At 37.6% G+C, this 21,874-nt stretch overlaps 1 protein-coding gene across 6 annotated transcripts in view; it reads right to left on the bottom strand.

Moving 5' to 3' along the window:
- The window catches only part of TAFA2 (TAFA chemokine like family member 2), a 461,307-nt gene that overhangs the window by 11,319 nt on the left and 428,114 nt on the right, over window positions 1-21,874 (bottom strand). The gene's annotated exons all lie outside the window — the stretch shown is intronic.

Below are 21,874 nucleotides of genomic sequence, written 5' to 3' on the forward strand. Positions count from 1 at the left end.
TTTTCTTTAATTTCAGAAAAACACATACTCATAAATGGGACCTAAAATAAAAAGCTATTGCAAGAAATTGATACAAAAGTCATAAGAATTTCTTGTTAATACTTTGGGAAGCATTCTGCACAAACTTAATAAAAAAGTTCATTAAAATCAAGGGAGAAAGTATATAGAAATCTATACACAACCATTTTGACATAAAAGGGTAAAAGAATTATACAAATAGTATTATGTAGTAATATTCAATTACAATTCAAATATTTAATATTTGCTACCTTAACCATTCATAGGCTTTCCTGGACATCCATGTCTACAGTAATTTGTGATTTTGCTACAGCATGAACCTGAATCATACACTTACACATACATTTAATGCTGGTAAATGGGGCCAAGTCATTTAACCAATGTATAGTATAGGTCTAGCCACCCACAAGCCAGCTTTGTTAGTCTCTGCTCATCAACTATGTAATCCTCATTAACAGCCTGAATGAGATCCATGACATTTTTCAGTTGTAATTTATGACATTTTCTAGATCGAGACTTTCAAAGCTTTTCTTTATCATCTCTTTTCCAAAGTACTCCAGAGATATAAAACAAGTACTGTTTGATTTTCAAATATTTGAACAATTTACTATTTGAGAGCATAACATGAATAACAATAACAAATAATAAAATCATATGAAGGAGTGGCTAGTAATTTCGAATTAGACAATGGAAGGTTTTGGTAATATGAATCAAAGTAAAACATTTCCTACATAAATTTGAGAGCTGAGGATAGTTAAAACCAATAGCAGAAAAAAATTAATCATGTTATAATATAAAAAAAGTATTTCCCAAGTTTGAAAAAACAGATTGAGTCTTTGAGTAGTAAGAACCAATCCCCTGTCCCCGTCATGCCTAGATCTCTCCCTACCTCACTGGAAAATGTAAGACTAAAATAGGGCCTGAGAAAGAATGAAGCTTTTGAGTTCCTGTCACCATGATCACTTGATTTTATCCACACAGGTCAGAGCCAGTGCAGTCCTACAGTAGGTCGGTGTCATGACTTGCCAAAGACACATGTGACAAAGGATGAAGCTGGAGAAAATTTAGAGGAGCTTCATATCAACATACCCACCTTCCTCTCTCCACCTTCCCAACCCCTTCAGAGAGACACAGGCTCAACTCTAGTCATAACTAACTAATACTCATAGGACTTGATATGCCCATTCATAGCTCCTTATCTGTATATATATTTTAGCTTTGCCTGAAATACTTTTCTTTCAAGTCTCAGAAGAAATGTTACCACTTCATAATTCATAAACCTTTGTGATTCATCCAGTCAGCACTCTGTCCATACATCTAAGACATATCTCATCATATTTTGATTATTTATTAATCTCCTTGTTTCTCGCACTAAACTATGATGTATTAGAAAAAAGATATTAGCGTACATTTTGCTTCATCCTTGCTAAGCAGCTTTCCAGGCACATATGTGATGCCTGGTATTTATTAAATTGCAAAACTGAAATGGTGGGTGGGTGGGCGGATAGATAAAAGGACAAATGAAGGAATGAATATAAGAGGAAAGTGGTAAGTAATTTCACAAGAAGGAAACCTAGAGCTACTATTTGGATTCTCTGTGAATAGCTAAGGGAACGATTAAGTAACCCAAAAGGTCAGTTCCCCCCATTCTATTTTTTTAGGATTATTCCCATGATTCTCTGGTTTCAGAATTTGAAATTATAGATATGTATGGGTCCTGACATCAGTTTCACATTCGCAGCTTGGATATTTAAATTTATTCTCATTTGGAAAAGGTCTGATATTTAAAACAAAATTAATTCATGAAAATAATAATGCAAGAAGATAATAGCAATGTGTGATGCTTTAATTGGTATTAGACTAACCACTTGGGATGTGGAAAATGTCCAAATAGATACATCAAGGTTGATTCTGGCATACTCATTACAGTTAACATTTCAGTTAGAAATTATCCTGATTTTTTTTAATGCACTTCTCTCTTGAGGAATTTCCATACTGCTGCTTAACACTGTCAGGAAAATTTTCTCATGAAATATTCCGTGGTGACAATTATCCTACACCTAAGTATTACATGCTCACTTGACATCAGGTGTGGTGGTATAAATGAAATACCATCAAATTTCTTATAATAGAACAAAGTAAATAAATACCACAATGATGGATTCACCCCCAAAATAATACTGTGCATATCATCTCTCTCTCTTATACACTGATTATATGCTCTATATTTAGTTCAGGATCCCTGACCCCTCCCTCCATTTTTTTCCAAATACAGAGGCTAGTATTTTAAAAGGCAAAGAGAAGTTAATTTTTGGGGCGCCTGGGTGGCTCAGTCGTTAAGCGTCTGCCTTCGGCTCAGGTCATGATCCCAGGGTCCTGGGATCGAGCCCCGCATCGGGCTCCCTGCTCTGCCGGAAGCCTGCTTCTCCCTCTCCCCCTGCTTGTGTTCCCTCTCTCGCTGTGTCTCTCTCTGTCAAATAAATAAATAAAATCTTTAAAAAAAAAAAAAAAAAAAAAAGAGAGAAGTTAATTTTTGCTTAGCAAAATGCAGCAGACTCCATTTTCTGGTCTAGACTAGAATGCCAAAGACAGCTGATCCTTCTCCTCAGGGAAACGTGGAACCCTCCTCACGCTTTCTTTTGCCTCCACCTCTCAGATCGTAATTGCTGGTATCAATAGACAACTTAGGGCACATTTGTTTTCTCTTGTAATCCTCAGAGTTATTCTTCAAGACTATCCCCATTTACTACTTACAGATCTTAGGCCTTTTTATTAATTATCTTCAATTACAGTTGAAGAAACTGAAGTTCAGATAAATTAAGTGAAACTTCTGGAAGATGCATCTAAGGAGCAAGTGATAGCCTGGGGACTGAGATCCTCATTCTGGGGCTTCAAACCTAGTGAAATAGGTCCTGCATGTCTGGTTCTTCCATTCATTCACTTGACTAATACTGATTGAGCACATACTCAGTAGCAGACACTGTCCTAGGTGTGAAAAAAATCATTACCCCTATGAACCGACAATCTAGAGAGGCAGACACACAACAGACACAATAATTAAAATTTTCAAATATGTTATGCCATGCCAGGAGAAAAGTAGAGTCAAGAGGAAGAGAGGGGTTTTTGTGGTAGTTAGCTTAGACAGGGAAGATTTGCTGAGCAATGAGACCAGTAAAAGCCTACAGCAGTGAGGGTCAGTCAAGCTAATGGTTGGGGGAAGAGCATTTTAGACAGAGGGAACAACCTGTGTAAATGACCTGAGACAAGAAAGGAGGGTGGTGTGGTGTCAATGGAGTACACAAGGAGAGAGTAGTAGGAGATGAGGTTGCAGACGTTATTCACTCATCAGTTTCTTTGTTCAACAAATGTTGTTGTTGCTTCTATGTTACCTACTGAGGATGGGGCAAAAGCAGATATGGTCCTTGTTCTCATGTGGGCACACAAAAAAGGAACTAGAAACACACATGCTGCATACCTTCCTCCTCCCAAAAGTCTCATTCCTGGAAGTCAGAACTGGATAGAACCCGAGTAAACACAGGAGACCTCAATGATGACTTTTTTTTTAAGCCCTGTGGAAGCCACTGTTCTTTCTTTTCAGACAGTGAGATTTACAGAGTTTTATAGGAGAGGGTAGTAAGGCAGTCTCTGTGTGTACAGGAAGCAAAAGTTTTTTTCTGGCACATGTTTTCAGCTGACTATTGGCAAAGAATTCCTCAATGCATGACTTAAATTCCCTTATAATCTAGCTAGATTGAGACATCCCCTAGTATAGAAAAACAATCTAGAAAAAGAAGGGCACTCTTCCTTCACTCTGCCCTTCCATTTAGCTTTTCCTTTGAAGGGATGTCTCCTCCCCAAACTCTTCAGCTGTTCTTGGGATAATGAAATTCAGGAGAAGTGTGAGGCCAGTCATGAGAAAAAATACCGTATCTCTGCTTTGAGGGGGTTCTGAAGAGAAGAGATGGAGAAGAATGCAAATGGATAACTGAAGCAGAAGGAAAAGAGCATCTTAGCCACCACCCCATCCAATGCAAACTGGTTTGAAATGTGGAGCAGATGGGAAGCCAAAAATTATTTGGTCCATTTAAACTTTTCCTATTCAAATATTTAACCTTATAGGTTGGAGACTAGACTGCCTGGGTTTAGTCCCCACTCCATTGCTTATTAGCTATGTAATTTTGGGCAACCTCCTTATTTCTCATTCTCCTGTGGAAAAATACCTCATGTATAAAATGAAGATAATAATAAGTTTATCTCCAGGGGTGGTTGTGAGGATCAAGTAAAGTAATATGTGTTCAGTGCTTATAATACTGCTTGACCACAGTGAAAACTCATTTTTACTAATTCTAATAAAAATGGAAGTAACATGCAAGCACTAATGTAAGCAGAAAGTCACTTACCACGTGGTCTCTTCATGAGGAATTAAACCCTTCATCATTAGGAAATGCTTCTCCTTAGCAATAATTTTTGCCACATTCTTCTTTACTATTAATATCATTATATCAGCTTTCTTTAGGTTAGTGTTTGCATAAATGTATGTTTTCTATTTTCATATTTTCAGTTTTTCTTTATTATAATTTAGATGCGTCCCTGCTAAGCAGCATGTATTTGTGTTTTGACCTTTTGATCCAGAGTAACAATCCTTGCACTTATTTGCCTTTTAAGTGGATCATTTAAGCCATTTACATTCAGTATAGTCACTGATAAATTTGCATTAAAATCTACCAAGTACTTTCTATTTGTTCTACTTGTTCTTGATCTCTTTTGCATCTCCTCTTTTGCCACCTTTTGTACTCCCTCTAACATTGACAATTACCTTCATGGTTAAATAACTCCTAAAACTGGACAAATCTCTCTTGATCTTCATCCAACCCAAATCCTGGACCAGAAACTCTTCTCTTTCTTGTTGGCTTCCAATGCCTCCAAGTCTACCATCTTATATTTTGTTAAGCTCTTCAGTCTCCTTTTGGAGAAGGGGAAGGTGGAATAGTTTGACAATACTACTAAACAACCATTACTAAAAGTGAAAGTCAAGTTTCAGGAGTTCAGTTTTACTGATGAACTTGGTATTGATCAGTCATCCACTAAATTAGGTAACATTTGAAATTTATCTTTGGTATTCTACCTGCATGGTACCTCTGCATAACAATCATATTTAGTTTGAGTCTTATTTCCAAACTGACTTGCATCTAATGCTCAAAACATAAGTTGTTACTTATACTTGGGGTTACTGTATTTTTCAGTTTGAGTAATAGTCCCAATTTACACCTATTGTCCTGACTTCCAGTTGGGTTTATCTTGGAAATATGTTCTATTACGGACAATAAATTATATCTTCATCCATATAGAATAATTATCCTTATTGTGGAAATTTCAATTTTAGTAAACAACTCCTGAATGTTAAAATCTTTTTTTTAATTTTATTTTATGTTATGAATGTTAAAATCTTAACTCTATGAATGATTCTCTAATACAGGAATTTCAGTCACTGTGATCGGCAAAAAAACCGGAACATTTCTTGAAGCATAAAACATTTCTGAAACCCATTAAACCACATCAAGTTGCTAATAAATTTTTAAGGCTGGCATTGAGAAAGGGTTCCTAGATATAGCTCTGTACTAACTTCTTCAACTTTTTATCATAAAAATGAGACATTGAGGTTGTAATGTTAAAGACTGACTATAATGTTATCAGTTACTATTGTAATCCAAGGTCATGAACCCAGAATCCAATTAAAGCCATGGCACATACTATTACCTTTGAGATAGAAGATTCATTGTAACAAAGAGGTCAAAATAGGCTTCTTACAAAATCTAAATCTATTTTAAAACACTAATACTCTCTTAAGTGTAGTGTTCATTTGCTGATATATTTTCTTATTTCTATTACATCATAATGAAAAGTTATAATGGCATTTTCCTGCTTTTGCCTAAAATTGAAAAATGATCATTGTGAATTTCAATTTCCCCTAATTTTTTTCTTCTCTTTACCATGAATAATTAAAAGTTGGCTAAGAGGTAGTGTGTCCTACATATATTGAATGTTCATCTACTGATGATGATAAAGAAAATGATGAATTTAAGATTTTCAGAGAATCAGGCAGGCAGTAATTAATAAGTAATGGTTAAGAGCGTGGGTTAAGAGTATCATCCAGCCATGGGCTTATTCTGACTTGGGTATTTATTAAGTGTGTGGCCCTGTTATTCCACTACAAAAAACCTGTTTCCTTTCCTATACGTGGAGGTGGTCCCTATCTCATCACACTGCTATGCAGGTTAACTGCAATAATGCCTATAATGAGAATACAATAAATGCCAACTCTTAAACACTTACAAACAATACTTTGAAATATTTTCAAAAACAGAAGTTTATATATTTAATATTCTCATTATTCCATTGTTATAAAATATGAACTCTAATTGTATAATAAGGCATTAAGTATGGATGCATTTCTGGCTCTCTGATACTATAGTTGTCCTTTCCAAAGCTAAGCATTTCCTGTGCCAAATCTGTTTTATTTTCAAATGTTATACTAGAGTCAGGATAAGTGATAAAGAGGGTATATTATGCACATAAGGTCTAACACAATTTTTTTCTTTCCTAAGAGCAAAAACTTATATATAACACATTTTGTTTGAAATGTACTGAGGTTAAAAAAATCACTTAGGTTTTATTTGTTATTCCATAAATAGGAATTATTAGCCTCTGCTAATTGCTGAATATCTATAAACACTTTCAGCATCAGTTTCTACTTGGTGTTTTTGTGATTTAGTAAGAACATTAATGTTGTATTAGTAATAGCAAAATAGGTAAGAGCAGCTCAGCATTCAATAAAATAGTCCTTTACTGCCGTACCAACTATTCCAAGCTAACCTCATCTTAAATTGCCATAGGCAAACAAGTACGAAAAAAACTTAAAAAAAAAAAAAAAACCCACAAACCTAGCACATAAACCCTAGGATAACATTTCTTTCTCTCAAGTGAATGGAACCTTTTAACCATAGAAGGAAACTTTTTTGTGAGACTGTCTTTGAATTATACCAATGGATGTAGAAATATCAGTTGCGTAAATGACAATAATTGCAATGTTCAGGAAAAAAAAAATTGTCTCCTTCACTTGGTAGCTCTGATAAGTCCTCAAGAGTCCTCACCATTTTCTGGTGGCTGTAAAGGAGAAAGTGTTTCTGCTTCTGCAGCATAAACCTGCCGTTACAGTTTTTCACCAGGCCCATGTGAAGTAGGTAACTGGAATGGCCCAGATCCTGTTACCATTACAGACACTAGAATCCACATACTCAACTCTGTGGTTCCTTTCTGGCATGATCTTTCTGTAGCTAATCCAAAAGGGAATAGGCACACAGACCAAACTTTGAAGAATTTGTGCTTTTTAAAGTCCATGTTTAAATGTGAATGGAAGGGAGGGAAAAATAAAACAAGACGTAGTCAGAGAGGGAGACAAACCGTAAGAGACTCTTAACTACAGGAAACAAACTGAGGGTTGGTGGAGGGGAGAGGGTGGGGGGATGGGGTAACTGGGTGACGGGCATTAAGGAGGTCATGTGATGGGATGAGCACTGAGTGTTATGTACAACTGATGAATCACTGAACTCTACCTCTGAAACTAATAGTACACTATGTTAATTGAATTTAAATAAAAAAAAAGATAGTTGAAAAAAAATGTGAATGGAGGTGGTAAGGGAAGTCTTGAGATATCTCTATGTTAGTGCTTATTTAATAAGACTTACTACTTGGAATAATAATGTTCATGTTTCAGTTTTGAAAAAGCTGGCCCATTTTATGAGCCTATAAACAACTTTCTTGATTAATGTAGTTTACTTAACAAGTACATATAGCCCTTACCCTTGAACAGGAACTGTTTTAAGTGCTTTACAAATATTAACTCATTTAATCTATATAGGGAAACTATGTGGTGGATATACTATTATCATGATCTCTCAGATGTGCAAACTGAGGAGCATAGATGTAAAGTAACTTGCCCAAGGCCACCAGCTACTAAGTGACAGAGTCGGGATGTGAACCCAAGTAATCTGTCTCCAGAGACTGGTTTCTTAATCATTACACCATCCTTGAAGACATTCTCAAGAGATCACAGCAGCCATTTCTCATTGAGGCAAATAGGACCCATTGTAAAAATAGACAGACAGCTCCTGGCAATGCAGCCATTGTGAGTGATAAAGGCAAAGCTAATACAACTCTTGGAAACATTCTGGAGTCTTAGAGCAATTTTTTTTTCATGTAAAAGTCATCTTAAATTAAACACAGATTATTATTCCCTTCCCAAGGAACAACATTTTCTTGCTTATGTATTAGACTAAATCACTAGGCATACCGGCTCTAAAATATGTTTCTGACTACTATGTTTCTTAGCTTTTTGTATGTGGTATGACTAAGGAATGAGGTTATTTTCTTTGGTGTAATAATGGTTTCTCTTGTTGTTGTTCTTATAAAAAATGCATACTTTACGCATGGACGATTTAGAATGACAGTTTTTTAAATTACTTGGCTTGCCTTACATATCTTCTCAAAAGACTGCCCTCTCTTGCCTAACTAACCTGGTATCTCATAATAAGGGGTATGTAACCTGAGGAGGTAGGTCAGAAAAAATATGTCAAACTTCCACTTATATGGGACAAGACAATGTGCATAAGAAGTGGCACCTGTATTCAGCAGAAAGATTTGTGACTATACCTGTCTTTGGATATCTAGTTCCTAATATAATGACTGGCACTGAATAGATGTTCAGTAAAGCTTAGCAAATTCAGATTCAGGTATGATTTTGTTCTATCTCCATTGACAGGTACAACACACAGTTAAATAAAACCTCCAAATTTACACATAGAGTGCCAAACTTGCATGCATTAAAAAAAAATCCCTTAGGCATATAAAAAGATTATTTTTTTATAAAATTTTAATTCTTTTTTCTTACTGAGATATAATTGACATAACATACCAGTTTCAGGTGCACAACATGATTCAATATTTGTATACATTGCAAAATAATTTCAAGGATCTAGTTAACATCCATCACCACATAGTTAGAAAATTTTTTTGCATGGGATGAGAATTTTTAAGATTTACTCTCTTAGCAACTTTCAAATATGCAATACAGTATTGTAAACTGTAGTCACCATGCTGTACTTAATGTCCAAATGACTTAATTATTTTATAACTGGAAGGTTGTGCTTTTTGAATCCTTCACCCATTTGGCCCACCCCCATCCTCCAACCTCTAGCAATCACCAATCTGTTCTCTGTAAGCTTGGTGTTCTGGGGGTACTTTTGGTTTCTTTTGTTTGGATTCCACCTGTAAGAGATATTCTATGCTATTTGGCTTTCTATGTCTGACTTATTCCACTTAACATAATGCCCTCTCTAGGTCCATCCATGTTGCTGCAGATGGCAAGAACTCCTTCTTTTCTCTGGCTGAAAATATTCCATTGTATATATACATAACACATTGTCTTTTTTTTAAGTTTTTATTTTAATTCCAGTTAACATAATGTTACATTAGTCTCAGGGGTACAATATATTGATTCAACACTTCCATGCATCACCTGGTGCTTGTCACGGCAAGTGCACTCCTTAATCCCCATCACCTATTTCACCCTTCTCCCTACCCACCTCCTCTCTGGTAACCATCAGTTTGTTCTCTAAATATAATTAAGAGTCTGTTTCTTGGTTTGTCTCTCTCTCTCTCATTTTTTCCCTTTGCTTATTTTTTTTGTTTCTTAAATTCCATATGAGCTACTATGTTGCTGAGAATTTGCATCCATGTTCATCAGGGATATTGGCCTGTTGTTCTCTTTTTTAGTGCTATCTGGTTTTGGTAGCAGGATAAATGCTGGTGTCATAGAATGAATTTGGAGGCTTTCTTTCCTTTTCTTTTTCTTTTTTTTCTTTCTTTCTTTCTTTTTTTTTTTTTTTTTTTTTTTTTGGAACAGTTTAAGAATAGGTATTAACTCTTCTTTGGATGTTTGGTAGAATTCACCTGTGAAACCATCTGGTCCTGGACATTTCTTTGTTGGGAGATTTTTGATTAGAGTCAATTTCTTTGCTGGTCATCTGTCTATTCAAATTTTCTACTTCTTCCTGTTTGTTTTTGCAGTTTCTATGTTTCTATGAATTTACCCATTTCTTTCAGGTTGTCCGATTTGTTGGCATATAGTTTTCCACAAAATTCTCTTATAATTGCTTGTATTTCTGTGGTATTGGTTGTTATTTCTCCTCTCTCATTTGTGATTTTGAGTCCTTTCTCTTTTTTTCTTGATGAGTCTGGCTAGCAGTTTATCAAATTTATTGATTTTTCTTCCCAAAGAAACAGCTCCTGGTTTTATTGATCTGTTCTATTTTTTCCTTCCTTCTGCTAATTTTGGGTTTTGTTTGTTGTTCTTTTTCTGGTTCCTTTAGGTGTAAGGTTAGGTTGTTTGAGACTTTTCTTCTTGAGGTAGGCCTGTATTGCTATAAACTTCCCTCCTAGAACCAGTTTTGCTGTATCCCAAAGGTTTTGGACCATTATGTTTTCATTTTCATTTCTTCTATATACTGTTTTATTTCTTCTTTTATTTCCTGATTGACCCATTCATTGTTTAGTAGCACATTATTTAACCTCTATGTTATTTCTGGTTTTTCCAAGGTTTTTCTCATGATTGACTTCTAGTTCCACAGCCTCGTGGTCAGAAAACATACATGGTATGACTTTGATCTTTTTGAATTTTGAGGCTTATTTGGTGGGCTAATGTGTGATCTACTCTGGAGAATGTTCCATGTGCACTTGAAAAGAATGTATTCTGTTTTAGGATGGAATGTTCTGGATATATCTGTTAATCCATCTGGTCCAGTGTGTTGCTCAAAGCCATTGTTTCCTTGTTGATTTTCTGTTTAGATGATCTGTCCAATGATGTAAAGTCCCCTACTATTACTGTGTTCTTATCAGTAGTTCCTTTATGTTTGTTATTAACATATGTATTTGGATGATCCTATGTTGGGTGCATAAATATTTACAATTGTTCTATCTTCTTGTTGGATAGTCGCCTTTATTATTATATAGTGCCTTTGTCTCTTGTTACAGTCTTTGTTTTAGTCTATTTTGTCCAATATAAGTATTGATACTCCAGCTTTCTTTTGACATCCACTTGCATGATAAATGTTTCTCCATTCCCTCACTTTCAATCTGCAGGTGTCTTTAGTCTAAAATAAGTCTACTTTAAATTGATGGAAACTTAAATTTTAATGAATTATAAAAATTTTATATTTTTGCCCCCACTACACATTTTATGTTTTTGATATCATATTTTGCATCTTTTTATTTTGTGTATCCTCTAATTATTGTAGTTAATTTTACTACTTTTGTCTTTTAACCTTTATACTAGCTTTGTAAGTATTTAATCCACTACATTTACAATATATTTTCCTTCACCAGTGAGATTTTTACTTTTTTTTTTTAAATTTTATTATGTTATGTTAGTCACCATACAATACATCATTAGTTTTTGATGTGGTGATCCACGATCCATTCTTTTAATATAACACCCACTGCTCCATGCAGTACGTGCCCTCCTTAATACCCATCACTGGGCCAACCAATCCCCCCATCCCCCCTCCCCTCTAAAACCCTCTTTGTTTCTCAGAGTCCATAGTCTCTCATGGTGCATCTCTCCCTCCAACTCCCCCCCCCCTTCATTTTCCCTTTCCTTCTCCTAATGTCCTCCATGCTATTCCTTATGTTCCACAAATAAGTGAAACCATATGATAATTGACTTTCTCTGCTTGACTTATTTCATTTAGCATAATCTCCTCCAGTCCCATCCATGTTGATGTAAAAGTTGGGTATTCATCTTTTCTGATGGCTGAGTAATATTCCATTGTATATATAGACCACATCTTCTTTATCCATTCATCTGTTGAAGGGCATCTCGGCTCTTTCCACACTTTGGCTATTGCAAACATTGCTGCTATGAACATTGGGGTGCATATGGCCCTTCTTTTCACTACATCTGTGTCTTTGGGGTAAATACCCAGGAGTGCAATTGCTGGGTCATAGGGGAGCTCTATTTTTAAATTTTTGAGGCACCTCCACACTGTTTTCCAAAGTGGCTGTACCAACTTGCCTTCCCACCAATAGTGTAAGAGGATTCCCCTTTCTCCACAACCTCTCCAACATTTGTTGTTTCTTTCCCTGTCCATTTTGGCCATTCTAACTGGTGTAAGGTGGTATGTCAGTGTGGTTTTGATTTGAATTTCCCTGATGGCTAATGATGATGAACATTTTTTCATGTGTCTGTTAGCCATTTGTATGTCTTCTTCAGAGAAGTGTCTTTTCATATCTTCTGCCCACTTTTTGACTTGATTGATTGTTTTTTGGGTGTTGAGTTTGAGAAGTTCTTTATAGATCTGGGATACCAGCCCTTTATCTGTAGGGTCATTTGCAAATATCTTCTCCCATTCTGTGGGTTGCCTCTTTGTTTTGTTGACTGTTTCCTTTGCTGTGCAGAAGCTTTTTATCTAGATGAAGTCCCAAAAGTTCATTTTTGCTTTTGTTTCACTAGCTTTTGGAGATGTATCTTGAAAGAAGTTGCTGTGGGCGATGTCAAAGAGGTTACTGCCTATGTTCTCCTCTAGGATTTTGATGGATTCCTGTCTCACATTGAGGTCTTTCATCCGCTTTGAGTTTATCTTTGTGAATGGTGTTAGAGAATGGCCGAGTTTCATTCTTCTGCATGTGGTTGTCCCATTTTCCCAGCACCATTTATTGAAGAGACTGTCTTTTTTCCATTGCATGTTTTTTCCTGCTTTGTCAAAGATTATTTGTCCATAGAGTTGAGGGTCCATCTCTGGGTTCTCTATTCTGTTCCATTGGTCTATATGTCTGTTTTTGTGCCAGTACCATGCTGTCGTGGTGATCACAGCTTTGTAATATAGCTTGAAATCGGGCAACGTGATGCCCCCAGCTTTGTTTTTCTTTTTCAACATTTCCTTGGCGATGCAGGGTCTTCTCTGATTCCATACCAATTTTAGGATTGTTTGTTCCAGCACTTTGAAAAATGTCATTGGAATTTTGATCGGGATGGCATTGAAGGTATAGATTGCTCTGGGTAGCATAGACATTTTAACAATGTTTATTCTTCCGATCCATGAGCATGGAATATTTTTCCATCTTTTTGTGTCTTCTTCAATTTCTTTCATGAGGGTTCTGTAGTTCCTAGAGTATAGATCCTTTACCTCTTTGGTTAGGTTTATTCTGAGGTATCTTATGGTTTTTGGTGCTATTGTAAATGGAATCATTTCTCTAATTTCTCTTTCTACAGTTGCGTTGTTAGTGTATAAGAAAGCAACTGATTTCTGTGCATTGATTTTGTATCCTGCCACATTACTGAATTGCTGGATGAGTTCTAGTAATTTGGGGGTGGAGTCTTTTGGGTTTTGCACATAAAGTATCATGTCGTCTGTGAAAAGAGAAAGTTTGACTTTTTCTTTGCCAATTTGAATACCTTTTATTTCTTTTTGTTGTCTGATTGCTGTTGCTAGGACTTCTAGTATTATGTTGAACAATAGTGGTGAGACTGGGAATCCTTGACGTGTTCCTGATCTTAAGGGGAAGGCTCTCAGCTTTTCCCCAATGAGGATGATATTCGCTGTGGGTTTTTCATAGATGGATTTTATGAACTTGAGGAATGTTCCCTCTATCCCTATACTCTGAAGAGTTTTAATCAGGAAAGGATGTTGTGTTTTGTCAAATGCTTTTTCTGCATCAATTGAGAGGACCATATGCTTGTTCTCCCTCCCCTCATTAATGTGTTCTATCACATTGATTGATTTGTGAAATGTTGAACCACCCTTGCATCCCAGGGATAAATGCCACTTGGTCGTGGTGGATGATCCTTTTAATGTATTGTTGGATCCTATTAGGTAGGATTTTGTTGAGGATTTTGGAATCCATATTCATCAGGGATATCGGTCTGAAATTCTCCTTTTTGATGGGGTCTTTGCCTGGTTTGGGGATTAAAGTAATGCTGGCCTCATAGAATGAGTTTGGAAGTTTTCCTTCTGTTTCTATTTTTGAAACAGCTTCAGTAGAATAGGTATTATCTCTTCTTTGAATGTTTGGTAGAATTCCCCAGGGGATCCATCAGGCCCTGGACTCTTGTTTTTTGGAGGTTTTTGATCACTGCTTCAATCTCGTTACTGGTTATTGGCCTATTCAGGTTGTCAATTTCTTCCTGTTTCAGTCTTGGCAGCTTATAGGTTTCCAGGAAGGCCTCCATTTCATCCAGATTGCTCAGTTTATTGGCATATAGTTGTTGATAAAATTTCTAATAATTGTTTCTATTTCCTTGGTGTTAGTCATGATCTCTCCCCTTTCATTCATAATTTTATTAATTTGGGTCCTTTCTCTTTTCTTTTGGATAAGTCTGGCCAGTGGTTTATCAATCTTATTAATTCTTTCAAAGAACCAACTTCTAGTTTCGTTGATCTGATCTACTGTGTTTCTGGTTTCTAATTCATTGATTTCTGCTCTAATTTTAATTATTTCTCTTCTAATGCATGGCTTAGGCATCGTTTGTTGCTTTTTCTCTAGTTCTTTAAGGTGTAGAGTTAGTTGCTGAATTCGGGATTTTTCTATTTTTTGAGTGAGGCTTGGATGGCTATGTATTTCCCCCTTAGGACCACCTTTGCAGTATCCCACAGGTTTTGGACCGATGTGTTTTCGTTCTCATTGATTTCCGTGAATTGTTTAAGTTCTTCTTTGATTTCCTGGTTGACCCAAACATTCTTGAGCAGAGTGGTCTTTAGCTTCCAAGTGTTTGAATTTCTGCCAAATTTTTCTTGTGATTGAGTTCCAGTTTTAAAGCATTGTGGTCTGAGAATATGCAGGGAATAATTTCAATCTTTTTGTATCGGTTGAGACCTGATTTGTGACCCAGTATGTGGTCTATTCTGGAGAAAGTTCCATGTGCGCTCGAGAAGAATGAGTATTCTGTTGTTTTAGGGTGGAATGTTCTGTAAATATCTTTGAGGTCCATCTGGTCCAGTGTATCATTCAAAGCTCTTGTTTCCTTGTTGATTTTCTGCTTAGATGATCTGTCCGTTGCTGAGAGTGGAGTATTGAGGTCTCCTACAATTAACGTATTGTTATCAATATGAGTCTTTATTTTGGTTAACAGTTGGCTTATGTAGATGGCTGCTCCCATGTTGGGGACATAGATATTTACAACTGTTAGATCCTCTTGTTGGATAAACCCTTTAAGAATGATATAGTGCCCTTCTGTGTTTCTAATTACAGACTTTAGTTTAAAATCTAATTTGTCTGATATAAGAATTGCTACTCCAGCTTTCTTTTGAAGTCTGCTGGCATGGAAGATGGATCTCCATCCCTTCACTTTCAGTCTGGATGTATCTTTAGGTTCAAAATGAGTCTCTTGTAGGCAGCATATGGATGGGTCCTGTCTTTTCATCCAATCTGCAACCCTGTGCTGTTTTATGGGAGCATTTAGGCCATTCACGTTGAGAGTGATTATTGGAAGATATGAATTAATTGTCATCATGTTGCCTGTGAAGACGTTGTTTTTATAGATTGTCCCTGTAAATTTCTGTTGTGTATCACTCTTGGGGTCTTTCTCCTTTTATAGAACCCCCCTTAATATTTCTTGCAGGGCCGGCTTAGTGGTCACATATTCTTTCAGTTTCTGCTGGTCGTGGAAGCTCTGCATCTCTCCATCCATTCTAAATGAAAGCCTTGCCGGATAAAGTATTCTTGGCTGCATGTTCTTCTCATTTAGTACCCTGAATATGTCTTGCCAGGCCTTTCTGGCTTGCCAGGTCTCTGTGGATAGGTCTGACGTTATTCTGATGTTCCTCCGTCTGTACGTAAGGAATCTCTTCCCCCTAACTGCCCTTAAGATGGTTTCCTTGGTTCTAAGATTTGCAAGTTTTACTATTACATGCCAGGGTGTTGGCCTGTTTTCCTTGATCTTGGGAGGGGTCCTCTCTGCCTCTAGGACGCAAATGTTTGTTCCATCCCCCAGATTAGGGAAGTTCTCAGCTACGATTTGCTCAAATACATCTTCTAGTCCTCTCTCTCTCTCCACTCCCTCCGGGATTCCAATTATTCTGACACTGGAACGCTTCATGGTGTCACTTATTTCTCTGATTCTATTTTCATGGATTCGGAGTTGTTTTTCCCTGGCCTCCTCTTTTCCCTTTTTATCTATTATATTGTCTTCCAGGTCGCTTATTCGTTCTTCTGCCTCACTTACCCTAGCTGTTAGATTATCTAGATTGGATTGGATCTCACGGATAGCATTTTTAAGTTCTGCCAATTCAGCTTTCGTTTCTGCCCTTAGAGACTCTATGTTGCCATTAATTGATTTCTCCATTCTAGCCATTGTCTTCACAATTGCTAGCCTGAATTCCATCTCCGACATCTTGGTTATATCTGCATCCATTTGTAAATCTGCAGCATAAGTCATAATCTCTGAGTCTTTTCTATTTTGGGGGTTCCCCCTCCTAGTCATTCTGTTGATGGGTATTTGAGGGAATGTATACAGTCCAAATTATTGACCAGAACCCAAGCAAGATGCACCTGTTTTATTGGGACCTTAGCGTTGCTGGCTTCTTGTTTTCCCAGCCTGTCTTCTGGGGGAGGGACCTGCCGCACTGTTACTCAGGCAACCCTGTTTGGGCGGAGTTGCCCTGCCCCCCTGTGGTGGGGGATGGGCTCAGCGGGAATCAGTTTTGGGGGCTTTTGTTCTCTGGCGGCTTTCCCTGGCAGATTTACGCGTCTCTTCTGTGAGTCAGAGCAGAAGAGACCGTTTCCAACCCTCTGCCTCAGAGCAGAGAGACCGCAGTCTGTTCTTCAGTGAGGTTTCCAGGCCATATCATCTCCGTTTCTCTCTGTGCTGCTATAAACTGCAGCATCCTCGGTTGTGCGCCCCTCCGCAGGGCCCCCAGTCCTGCCTCCAGGTCGGGGCGCGTCTCTGCCCTTTGTGCTTCTAAAACTGCCAGCCGCTCCCATTTTGCACGTGCGACCCCGCATCTCTGGGTTTCTGTCCCAGGGTCTGCAGTTCTCAGGTGCTCCGGGTTTCTGCCCCGGGGGCTGCAGTTCTCTCGCGTGACCCCGCCGTGGGTTTCTGCCCCGGGGGCTGCCCTAAAGTCCTTTTCCTGCTGCTACCGGTCTGCGAGTCTGTGTCCCGTCCCCAGCGTGCAAGGCTGTCGCTCACCGGTGGTGTACGATCCCCACGGCCAGGCACCCTCCCACTGCCGTTTATCCTCTGATATCTGCCCGCAGAATCACGGCTCCCTGCTTCGTACCTTGAAACCAACCGCCTGCGATATTCTGTTTGTAGAGATCCAGATCTTCTTACATTTCAGGCTGGTTTCGAGGGTGCTCAGAGTGGTCTGGTAGATATCCAGCTCAATTCCGGGCACCAGTTGCAATAGGGTCCCCTACTCCTCCGCCATCTTTCCTTCTCCCAAGATTTTTACTCTTGTATGTTTTCTTGTTATTAGTATCTTTTTAGCTTAAAGAATTATCTTTAACATTTCTTAAAAAGCTGGCTTAGTGGTGATGAACTCCTTTAGCTTTTGCTTGTCTAGAAAACTCTTTCAATTCTGATTGATAACCTTGCGGAGTATTCCTCTTTTTTTTTTTTTAAGACAGCTCAGGCTGAGCCCCCAGGCCCACTGCCAGACAAGATGTGCCAGTCAGTGTGTGAGGTCCTGCACTCTGACCTGCAGTATTCTTTATAGTTTTTGGTTTTTTTCTAGAGCATATAGATGGGTCTTTGTTTTTATCCTTCTGTCACCCTATGTCTTTTGATTGGAGCATTTAGTTCATTTGCATTCAAAGTAATTATTGATAGATACATATTTACTGACATTTTATTACTTGTCTTATAGTTGTTTCTAGAGCTTTTCTCTGATCCTTTCTTGTCTTTCTCTAATGTTTTGCTGATTTTCTTTAGGGATGTATTTGGATTTCTTTCTGTTTACACTTTGCACACTTAGTTTTTTTGATATATGGTTACCATTAGGTTTGTATATAATCTCCTCTGCATATAGCAGTCTGTATCATAGTTTAAGTGGAACCTATCCTTTACTCCTCTTCTCCCCATGTTGTAGGTATATGTTATTTTATTTTACATCCTTTTTTTGAGTTCCTTAACTGATTTTTACAAAAATATTCATTTTTATTGCTTTTATGTTTCCCATCTTTATGCTGTCACTTTTGGTCTCTCGATTCCGCTCAAAGAGTCCTTTTTAATATTTCTTAGAGAACTGGTTAACTGCTCACAAACTCCTTTAGTTTTTGTTTGTCTGGGAAATTCTTTATCTCTCCTTCTATTCTGAATAATAGTCTTGCTCAATAGAGTATTCTTGGCTGCAGGTTTTTCCCATTCAGCACTTTGAATATATCATGCCACTTACTTCTGTCTTGGAAAGTTTCTGCTAAAAAAATCCCTTGCTGGCCCCATGAGGCTTCCCTTCTATGTAACTGTCTTCTTTTATATTGCTGCTTTTAAAACTTTTTCTTTATCACTATAGTTTGCCAATTACATCAAGCTTGTTTCTCATTTTGTTTATTGAGCCCTTTATCTCTGCTATGTTATTCCTTATCTCTTTGTTAAGGATCTCATTCATGTGTTCCACTCTTTTCTCAAGTCCAGTGAGTATCCTTATGATCATTGCTTTAAATACTCTATCAGGCATGTCACTTATATCTGCTTCACTTAGATCTCTGGCCATGGCCTTGTCCTGTTCTTTAATTTGGGATAAATTTCTCCACCTTCTCATTTTTGTCTAAGTTTCTGTGCATGTTTATCTGTGTTAGGAAACTCAGCAAAGTCTCCTGTTCTTGAGAGTGATGGCCTTATGAAGAAGGGGTCCTGTAGTGCCCTGCAGTGTAGTGTCCCCTGTTGTCCAGGGCCTGATGCTTCTGGGAGTATCTCTGATGTGTGCTATCTGTGTTCTGCTGTTTTGTCCTGGCTACTATATCCTTCAAACCAGCCATCTGCAGAGGCTCCCTTTGCCTGTTGTGAGCAGTGTTTGGTCCCTGGCCTGAAGGTGGTGCTTTAACTAGGTGTGCTCTGGTCTGCTTGTGAAATGAGACCTGTTGCCACCACCACTCAAACTGAGGCTCTGCAAAACTCCCATGTTGAGAGATGGCAGTGTGAGCAGGGGTTTGGGGCCAGTCTTCAGTGGAAGGGGGCCTATGAAGCTGGGACTGAGGCAAGCATGACTGTGAAGGGTAGTTCCAGTGGAGTTGGGGGGTGGGGCTTGGTTTAAGCAAATTAGTTAGCAAGCATCTACTCTGTACTTGTTATCACAGGTGTCCCTGTGGTTATGCTAAAGGGTGAGAGAAGGAAATGGTGCCATATAGTTATTTGTTCCCAGAAGGGTCTCTCTGTGAATGGTGCTTCTCTAGGACATGCTCTGAGAAGAGCAAATCATCTCCCCTCTGTTTGCCCCAGGTGCTCTTCAGATTGTTATGTCTGCCCTGTATGTCTATGGGTTCTTTGCCTGCCTCCTCTCTAGGATCAGCACAATGCCTTCTAGGCTCTATCCTAGCCAAGCCTGCTGACCTTTAAAACTCTAGGCTTTAAGCCCCACTGGTTGCCTGAAGTCACAAAATCCAGCCCCTCACTTTCCAAGCTGGAGATTCATTAATAGAGATTCATTAACCCTGTGCACCCTCCTGTGTGTCAGTATGTCTCTCACCCTTTTCTGCAACTGTGGGTCCTTGCCCACTGCAGCAGCCACAGTCTGTTTCTCTCCTAAACCACATCTCCACTCTTTCATGTGGCCCCTTCTTTACCTTTAGTTGTGGAGTTTGTTCTGCCAGACTTCAGGTCAACTTCTGGGGTATTTAGGATGATTTGATAGTTATCTAGTTGTATTTGTGGGATGAGGCAAGCCTAGGGTCCTCCTACTCTGCCACCGTATCCCTACACCTTAACACATTTTCTTTATTCATTCACCCATTGATGCTCACTTCAGTTGTTTCCAAGTCTTGGGTACCATAAATAATGCTGCAGTCAACATGGGGATACATATGTCTTTTAAAGTTAGTATTTTTGTTCAGATAAATACCTAGAAGTAGATTGCTGGATCATATGGTAGTTTTACTTTAATTTTTTGAGAAACTTCCATACTGTTTCCCATAGTGGATGTACCAGTGTACATTTCTACCAACAGTGCACAAGGGTTCCCTTTTCACCACATTCTTACCAACACTTTTTTTTTTTTTATAATAGCCATTCTAATGTGTGTGAAGTGATATCTCATTGTGCTTATGACATGCATTTTCCTGATGATTAATGATGAGCTCTTTTCACGTGTCTGTTGGCCATCTGTATGTCATCTTTGGAAAAATGTTTCAATCAGATTTTTTTGGCTATTGTTTGTATTCTTAATATATTTTGGATATTATCCACTTATCATTTGCAAATATCTTCTCCCATTCTGTAGGTGGCCTTTTCATTTTGTTGACAGTTTCTTTGCTGTGCAGAAGCTTTTTAGGTTGTAGTAGCCCTAATTGTTTTTCTTTCATCGATGTCTTACAGCTTTGAGTGTGCAGATCTCCTACCTCCTTGGTTAAATTTATTCCTATGTATCTTATTCTTTTATAAATGGGATTTTTTTCTTAAAATTTCTTCCTGAAAATTTATTAGTGTATAGAAACAACAGATTTTTGTACATTGATTTTGTATTCTGCAACTTTACTCTATTAGTTCTAAGAGTTTTGGTGGAGTCTTTAGAGTTTCTAAATATGTCATGTGTGAATAGTGACAGGTTTACTCCTCCTTTCCAATTTTTTTTTTTTTTTTGCCTAATTGCTCTGCCAAGGACTTCCAATATTATGTTGAATATAAGTGGCAAGAGTGGGCATCCTTGTCTTGTTTCTAATCTTAGGGGAAAAACATTCAGCTTTTCATCATTGAGTTTGATGTTAGCTGTGAGTTTGTCATATATAGTCTTTACTAGGCTGAGAGTTTCTATCATAAATGGTTGATTTTATCAAAAGCTTTTTCTGCCTCTGTTGAGACAATCATATAATTTTTATTCATCATTTTGTTAATGTGGTGTATCACATTGATTGATTTGCAGATGTTGAATTATCCTTGCCTCCTTAGAATAAATCCCTCTTAATCATAGCATATGATCCTTTAATGTACAGTTGAATTATGTTGCCTGACATTTTATTCCAGCTGTGTTCATCAGGGATGTTGGCGTGTCATTTTCTTTTCTTGTGGACCAGTGAAGCTGTCTGGTCCTGAACTTTTGTTCACAGGGAATTTTTGATTACTGATTCAGTCTTCTTACCAATAATCAGACTGTTCAGGTTTTTCATTTTTTCATGATTCAGTCTTGGTAGGTTATATGTTTTTAAAAATTCATCTCTTCTAAGTTGTCCAATTTATTGGTATATAATTGTTCATAGTAGTCTCTTATTATCCTTTGTATTTCTGTGGTTTCATTTGTAACTTCTCTTTCATTTCTGATTTTATTTGGGTCCTCTCTTTATTCTTGGTAATACTAGCTAACGGTTTGTTAATTTTGTTTATCTATCTTTTCAAAGAAACATCTCTTAGTTTCATTGATCTTTTCTATTGTCTTTTTATTTTATTCTAACTTTGGGCTTCATTTGATACTTTTTCCTCTAGTTCTTGAGGTGTACAGTTAGGTTGCTTACTTGATATCTTGCTTGTTAATGTAGGCGTTAATTGCTATGAACTTCCCTCTTAGAACTGCTTTTACTGTGTTCCGTAAGGTTTGGTACGTTGTATTTCCATTTTCATTTGTCTCGAAGTATTTTTCCTTTGACTTCTTCTTTGACCCAT

The sequence above is a fragment of the Halichoerus grypus genome, chromosome 6, assembly GCF_964656455.1.
Source record: "Halichoerus grypus chromosome 6, mHalGry1.hap1.1, whole genome shotgun sequence".
Taxonomy (NCBI): Eukaryota; Metazoa; Chordata; class Mammalia; order Carnivora; family Phocidae; genus Halichoerus; species Halichoerus grypus.